We start from the raw sequence: 8845 nt of genomic DNA, 5'->3' as shown, positions 1-8845 counted from the left end.
ATTCTTGAATCCAACTACCACCACTACTCTGTCGGTTATCTCTCTCCCTCTTGTTCTAAACGACGGGCAGCCACCACCCCTTCGTCATGCTCGGAGGTTCTCCTTGAAAGTAAGTCTAATTACAAATTATGAAATTGTGAAATTAAGGAATTTGATTGTGAATTGAGATGAATTTTAGAATTTAGGGTTTTAATTTGGGATAAATTACTAGGCCATGGGATGTATTTCAGGGTTTAGAAATTTGTGAATGGGAATTAGGGTTTTAATTTTGAAATGTAGATTGAATCAGGGTTTTTATTCGTTTTAAAAATCTCATCCCTTCAACTTCTGGTGGATCATTGGGTTCTATTGGGTATCGGCAGGTGGTCAATCTTTAGCAAGCGCCTCCCTTCAGCTTTACTGGTTTTTGCTCTCTATCTCTTTCTCTCATCTATTTATTTGAAAATCAAGGATAAACTCCTAACTATGGCAATGTGGCTTTGTCTGCAGGTTATGTATAATTTTCCTGGGTTTTGATGTGTTTTTTGTCATTTTTTGTGTTGCACTGGCATGTATGATTGATATCGCAGTTTGTTGCTGTCTTCCGTGCATTTTTACACTTTTATATGCTGTCGCAGATCAGGTCGTTCTCATCCCCAGTAATCTCTATTTTTTGTGTGTGGGGGTGTGTTGGTTTTCATGTCTATAACTATCAGTGTCTTCTATCATTATCATTTTGTAGGTTCGGTGAATATTGATGTATTACTGGTTGAAAAATGAAACCGGAAACTGACAAGTTCTATATGTTTCTACAATAGCAAACTTTATTTACCAGTTATTTGACAATAACAAAAATTAGTCAAATCTTGTTAGTTTGAACGGAAATATCAATGTATCAAGATTTTCAGTAGGAGGATTTGGACTCTAAAATGGAACTTAACTAAGATGGGCTTGATTCCGGTTTAGCATAACTTTATATGGGGTGGGTTGGCAAGTGATGTTTTGTATAGAAGTTTGTTGATAGCCTTCATGAGCTCAACTAAACGGGCGAGTTCCCGTGTTGGTAAAATAGGCCGCACTAAATTAAACCGTACCCTTCTCCTATTCACTGCTAAACTTTCATCTCCTTAGAAATATCTGGTATATCCTCTCAAATTTGATAGTATTGATAGATAGTTGAATTACATGGTTCTATTTCTATTGATAAAAGAGGGTTGGAAAAATTGATGTATAGTAGTTTCCCTTGGAGCACTTCAGGATGAAAGATTTATTATTGTTGTACTAATTCGTTTCATTTAATTTGTTCTGGCTCTCTTTTAGTTGCATCAAACTTAATGGGCCTGACAAAAAAAATTGATGGGACAGTGCTTGATGTTTTGTTGTTGTAACTAAAACTTGGAAGTGTTGTTTACTCTTATCAATTTGCCTCCTCATTGTTTATAAATTTAATGGAGTGTAGTTGGAAAAATTATATAGAATATTGATGCCTTATTTTCTCGTTCCCTTGTATATTTTTTTGACCTGTTATTGAAACAGGATGGAGCATCTATGGAAGACATCGAACAACTTTCAAAATTTAGATTCAAAAAAGTTGCAAATGAGAAAGTTGCCGATGATGTACAAGGTGGAGTAATGACTGAATGTGGAACAGATTCACCCATCAAACATGTTCTTTCTTAGGAGGATGCAGTAAGTGGCTCTTAACTTTTGGCTCATACTCTTCTTTACTCTCTTGAGTTCCGGTAGTTAAGGAGGAACGTTTTTTACTTGACCGGTTATATAATTGGATTTGTTTTGTATTCAAATGCAATGTGTGGACTAAAGAAATCTTTGGAGCAGTCAAGAGATTCTTGTTACATTTGAATGATGATCATTGTGATTTAGAGGAGTGCTGCATCTGCCTTTCTTGTTATGATGATGGAGTGGAACTAAGGCAACTTCCTTGTGCCCACCATTTTCACTGTTCCTGCATCAACAAGTGGCTTTTTATCAACGCTAGCTGTCCTCTCTGCAAGTACAATATCTTGAAGAGTAGCAGCCAAAACTAAGGGGAAGTGTAGAATTCTTCTAAATAAAGACAAATGCTGGGCACGCTGTGGAATTACATAAAATTCTGGCTCAGGAACTTGAGTGTAATGTTATGCAAAGCTTGGCATTGGACGATACCAAGTAGCCTGATGTATCGATCCTAGAAGACTAGTTGTTGTAGTTTTTTCTTTTTTGTTTGCACATTTTGTATGTACATTTTCATATATTTTATAATTAAATACTTTTTCTTGATTTATTAATTATTGTTTAGAATTTAATTATAATATTATTAAAAATTAAGAAAATAATATTTTTGACCAAAAACCAATAATCCACTTTGCGCGATGCAGGCTACGTCGCGCAAAGTCGAGTGACGCTACTTTTAACGACGCAGCCTATGTCGCGCAAAGTGTCTTTGGGCGACGAAGGGTTACATGCGTCGCGCAAATACACTTTGCGCGACGCAGGTGGCGTCACGCAAAGTAGTTTTGCGCGACGCAGCATACGTCGCACAAAGTGTATTTGCGCAATGAAGGGTTACATGCGTCGCGCAAAGCCTTCTGTCACTGCCTTGCCGCGACGGTTTGCGTGCGATGAAGGTGCGTTGGGCAAAGTTTTGCACGACGTTTTTTTACTTTGCGCGACGAAGGACCTGCGTCGCGCAAAGTGTTTTTTTTACTAGTGGTGTTGGGGGGCACACAGATGATGGTTGATGTCCACAGGGGCAACGAGCTCGCGTGTTTGAGTACGCCTAGTTTCGTGGAGCGTCTCAAAGAGCTTTTCATACTGCTCCTGGAGGACCTCATTCTTCATTGCTATCTTGTTGTTCTAAGCTTCTAGCTCATCAACTTTAGCTTGAAGAGCAACCCTCTTTCCTTCCTTCTTTCGTTGCTTCGCACTAGGTGCAAGATGGGTGTCATTCTATGTGCTGTGGCTTCTTTCGCTCCCCATGTTGGAGAGGGATGCCTGGTCAAAAGAGAATGTACGAATGGTGGAAACCAGCTTGGCAAAGCTAAAGAGAGTGGGAATAAATGTCGTTCCCACAGACGGCACCAAATGTTGATGCACAAAATCAGTGAGGACTTTGGTATAACAGAAAGTGTTAAGTTTGTGACCTTCGCTAGATTGCTCCGGTCACTAGTATGGATAAGTATGTAAATGGATAGAGATAGGGAAGCAAACACAAGATGTACGTGGTTCATCCAGATTGGCTACGTCCACGGAGTAGAGGAGTTCTCATTAATTGTGTAGGGTTTACACAAGTACATAGGTTCAAGCTCTCCTTTAGTGAGTACAAGTGAATGATTTAGTAAAAATGACATTCGGAAATATTGTGAGAGAATGATCTCTATTTATAGAAGAGAGTTTCTAATTTCATTCTGACATTGACACGTGTCGTGTTGTGATTGGCTTCTGATGTTGACACGTGTCGTACTATGATTGGCTTCTAATGTTGATACATGTCACGCTATGATTGGCCTCCTGGTTGGAGGGAAACTCTTATGGGTCCTTGACGGTATAACGTTGACCGGTGCTCAATAGTTTCGGGATTGGTCAAGTATGGTACAAACAGCTTGTATATCTTTCTTCTTTTTATTTGATGTAAAAATAGATTTTTTCATGTATATAGCGAATTTTTTCATACATATCAATGTAAAAAGAGTTTTGGATTATAAAACTCTAGGACCCAACTTTGAAGGCTCACCTAAGGCTATCAAATTCTTAGGAACTGTTCTGCTTACTTGTAGTAAGCTCGATACAAAATAGTGAAACATTGTGCCTTATTGTGAGTGGAATAACAACCTATTGTATATAAAATAATAATAATAATAATAATAATAATAATAATAATAATAATAATAATAAATTGTTCATATCCTATTGTGGCTTATTAGGAGACAAGTTGTGTGCATAGGGAATTGTTACAGTAAGCGCCGTATTAGGTTTGGTTTGCTTGTTTTCCTAGTGTGTACATGTATTGAAGATTATTACTTGAGCGATTAGGTTTCATACAATTAAAAACTTAGCTCATACAGCACACCTTGTAATCCTAAAAATTGTTTCTGATTTCATGGCCGATCATATAATTTATCAGCCAATTGCTTATTTCAATGTGGTGCCCAATTATTGTGTCAAAACTGCATTGGAAACAACATATAAATTTTGCCAACAATGTAAACTATAGGATATACTCAGGTATTTTCAATCTTGTATTCTTGAATTGATAAAAGAGAAAAATTAAGAAGATTCTCTTAAAAGTAGAATTTCTAGACATGGCATTTGTGTCGTGTTTTTCGTGTTCATGTCGTTTTCGTGTCATACCCGATATCTTAACGGGTCATGTCGTGTAACACCTGTTAAAATAAACGGGTAAAATGACCCGACCCGAAATCAACCCAATATTATTAACAGGTAATATGACCCGACCCGTTACCTGTTAAAGAAAATATATTTTAAACCAATAAATAATCAAATGAAAAACATAATACTAAATAAGTATATACATATCAAATTGTCACATCCAAAACATAAAACACATTTTTCTTTTAAGTATATTTTCACTTACCTAAAGTCTTTAATAGTTTTTAATTAATGTAGAAGTGTAAAAAAATATAGAAAAAATATATAAATGCTCGTAATGACAAACTTTACAACTTTCATGAAGATCTTAACTTCGAAATTCGCCACTATAATCATATAAATCATAGACCAAAATTTAACCGTTGATTGTTGTTTACATTTACGCTTCATTGTTCTCATCAAATTTTGTTTTTTTAGATTTTGTTTTTTGAAAACTTGATCTATTAGAGGATGCATGAAGATGAACGGTTCGGATTGTTGATATTATATTCAGAGTTTTATGGTTAGTGAAAATATTGCTTGATGTTTATAATGTTTCTACAAACTATATGACATTGACTCATATTTCAGTTAACCGTAAATATCGAAACGTGGTATCAAAGATCTGAACCGTTCATCTTCTTACATCCGCCATATGATCATGTTTTCAAAAAGAAAATTTTAAAAATGAAATTCAGTAAGAAGAATAAAGCGTAAATGACAATCGACGGTTAAATATAAATTTAAGGTTTATGAATTATAGTGTTGGATTTCGAAGTTGACACCATCATGAAAGTTGTAAAGTTTGTCACTATGAGTGATTGTATATTTTTTTTTACATTTTTTACACTTCTACAATAATTATTATTAATTTTATTAATTTTTCCCTCAAATAAAAAACATTATTCATGAAGGTTTGGAGGATTTTAAAAATCTAAACAATAATGTAAGTGTAAATCACGAGTGTTTGTATATTCTTTCACATTTTTCATAATTGTATGTATGTCTTAATTGTATGTATGTCTTCTTAGTTTTTGCCTATACAAATACTATATTAGTTTATTTTAATTTTGGACAACAACATGGTAAGTAAAATTTATCTTAGTAATGATAATAAGGAACTCTCATAATAAAAATAAATAATGACTAAAACTTTTTGTTTTTAAACTTATATAGAATAATAATACAAAACTATATATTTAATATAGAATATATTGTATATATTAATATGGTTATTGTATTTTATAAGAAATCTTTTAGTAATTAAACTTTAAAATTATCAAAATAAATTTTTTCTTAACGGGTTGAAACAGGTTACCCACTTGTTACCCGCGTGTATACTTGTTAAGAACCCGTTATTAACGGGTTCTTAACGGGTCACCCGATAATGACCCGATAAGTTATTGTGTTGACCCGAAATCCGTTATTTTCGTGTCGTTTTCATGTCGTGTTACCGTGTCGTGTCAGAAACTGCCGGATCTAAGAATTTCTATGAATTTTTTATCATTTCATAATTTAACATTAATTTTCATGCTAACATTATAAAACATTTTAATAAAATCTCCCTCCACTCAATTAAAATAGATTAAAATAGCATTGCATGTTTTTTCTTTTCTGTCATCGCTAGATAAGACAAAATGCATGTCATGGACATCCACAACGCCCAACGTCCAAAATTATGGTGACATACATATACAAAACAAAAATTAGAGTAAAATAGTGCCTGTATGTTACTGGTATGCCACCAAATAGTTGAAATTTTTATATTCGAACAAATATATATTTAACTAATTGAAAAGAAAACATACACAGAACGTTGCAGTACAAAGTTAAACATAACTTATATACTTATGCACTTTGTGTGTGTGAATATTTTTTTATTTTTGTTTTTAAAATAAGGAGAAGGGGAGAAGATAACGTGAGTGGGAGTGGGACGAGAGAATTTTGTTTTTTATTTTTATTTTTTAATATTAGATATATACTAAAATTATATGTAGGTGATGCTTTAATAAAAAACTGCAAAATTTGATCTTGTGAAATTACGTTATTGCCCATTATCATTTTCAATAATAGAAGACTAAATAGTTTTTAATCCCCTTTTGGTTGACAAAGAGGTTCTATAATACGTAGTTTAGATAACGAATTTTTTAATATATACAAAGTATAATCCTGCATTAGGATTTTTATTTTTGTTTGACTTTTATATACAAGTGATATTGGAGGAGAATGTCCAACCTTAACCTTGTGTTAAGGGAGTCATTATCATTATTAGCCTAAGCCTAAGCCCACACTTTGCGTGTGAAGCAGTTTATTTATTTATTTATTTTTGGAAAACATCGGGGGAGAGAAGTTGGAGAGAAATATGAAAGGTAGAGGGAGTGGGAGAAAATGTGGGATTGGAGAGATGTATATATTATATATATATATATATATATAATTTTTTTTTAATTAGAGATATGATATTTTTGTAATGTGAGTGAGGGGGAAAATAAGCAAAATTTGGTTTGTGCGAAATACATTATTGTTCATGATTTTATTTTGTAGTTTAAGACCAAATTTTCTCTCCACCCTATTTTGGTTGACAAAAAAGATTTTGTTAATAGATAGTTTATGGGTTGGAGGCGCTTTTAAAATGATTACAAACGCTTTTGGGGAAAATGTTTTTGGGTTCCAAAAGCATTTCAAGTGTTTTTCTAGATTTTACTTGCATTTTTAGTAGGGATTTGCTCAAAAATATTTTTACCAAAAGCTTTCAATCATCTTAGAAACACTTCCAAACAAACCCTATATTATCATTGTTAGTATCATTACTAGCAACTAACACACGCGATATGAGTGCTACTTAAGTTTCTTCTTAGTTTGGTACGAATTAAAATGAGTTGTATATAACCAAAATACAATATGTTTGCCAAAGCCGAAAAACATAAAAATCAGAATAAAATATAATTGTATCATCACTTATTATGACCAATCAAACATCTTCAATTTACAGGGAAATCAAAACTCAAAAAACCATGTTAAATTCAACAACAACAAAAAACCATGTTAATACTTAGCTTCAAATATTTATGATGCTTAGAACTCAAAGAACCATATTCAATGAAAGATAACATCAAATATACATAACATTTATCTCGAATAAACTTACTAACATTCCTCTTTAATCTCTTATCGATGTCTCCAAAAGTGAATAAACTTGAAAGAAAATGATAGCCAATTAGTGATGAGTTCAGCTGCAACTTCCATAGATGGTCTGATAGGAAACGTGGAGATGGGAGGTTGTGAGGTTTTAGGTGGTAAGCAGTGGAGCGGTTGAGACGGTGAGGAAAACGTGGCGACGAGAAAATCTCAAAATTTAAACTTACCAAATCACAATAAATATAGTGGTGAGCATAACCACCATTTGAGGGTGGCGATGAGACATTTATAGATTATTAGGCCTAATAAGATAAACGGTTCTTGTGGTGGTAAGGTAATCGGAAAATAACTCATGTGGTAAAAAAATTAGGATTTAAACCCTCTTGCTGTAGTCTGTTAGCAAATTTAGTCCAAAGATAATTTTTCCATTAAATTTCAGTTAAATGCAAGGGTAAAAATGTACATTGACGTGTGCCTTCTTCTTCCTCGTCTCCTTCCTAGTCTCTCTACTCTCTTTCTGTAAAACAAGTACAACCAATGCACATAATAGATGGACAAGACTAACAAATCAACTCCAAAATTCCAAATATTCATGGATTAAACCGCAATGCAATCTCGAAACACTAATAATTCATTTGATAATGCTAAAAAAATTAAACTAAACTAAATCTCACATTAATCTTTAACTTAACAAACAGAACCCAGATATCCAAATTTATCTTCTCACCACAAAGACCGTTTATCCGATTAGGCCTAGATTATTATAACATTTTTGTACCACATATGTGTACCATCTGACGTGACAAGTAACGTGTATATACCACGTCAATTAATGAGTTTATTTTATTTATCGTTGCTTGTATCATTACTTATAGATAGTACAAAATTGTAGTATAAATATGTACTCTCTATAGCACTACTCTTATAAAAAATAATTGAGTTACAAAAATAAAATAAATAATTGTGTATGAAAAAATGGTGCTAAGTTCTGTCTTTCTTTGACTAGTCAAGCCGAAACACATGTTGCATACGGGGCATGGCACGTGTGGGGATGATTACCACGAATCTAAGTATAATTTCTTAATTAGATCCCTCAAATTTTGTTGTCAATCTGGAAGAAAATACGTCTAGTCTTTCGTGTTTCAGTAAGCTAATTTTACATGAAATTCCAACTGTATCATCTTTGATGGGACTCATCTTCCAAACCAAAATTCAATTGTAAAGTTAAAAAGTTCAATAATGTTTGAATACTTGCATTGAGACGGACTTCAAGATTAACTAGGTATTTCATTTCCGTTTGTTTAGTTTGTGTGTGTGTGTGTGTGTATAATTAAGAAGTCATATTCCGTTCGATCATTCA

General features: G+C 33.3%; 1 pseudogene; it reads left to right on the top strand.

The window, feature by feature from the left end:
- Positions 1 to 307: 307 nt before the first annotated feature.
- Positions 308 to 2027, top strand: LOC103423914 (E3 ubiquitin-protein ligase At1g12760-like; annotated as a pseudogene).
- The last annotated feature ends 6818 nt before the right edge of the window (positions 2028 to 8845 follow it).

Source organism: Malus domestica, chromosome 10, assembly GCF_042453785.1.
Source record: "Malus domestica chromosome 10, GDT2T_hap1".
Taxonomy (NCBI): Eukaryota; Viridiplantae; Streptophyta; class Magnoliopsida; order Rosales; family Rosaceae; genus Malus; species Malus domestica.
Note: the sequence above shows the minus strand (reverse complement) of the source record. Positions and strands in the feature narration are given on the sequence as shown.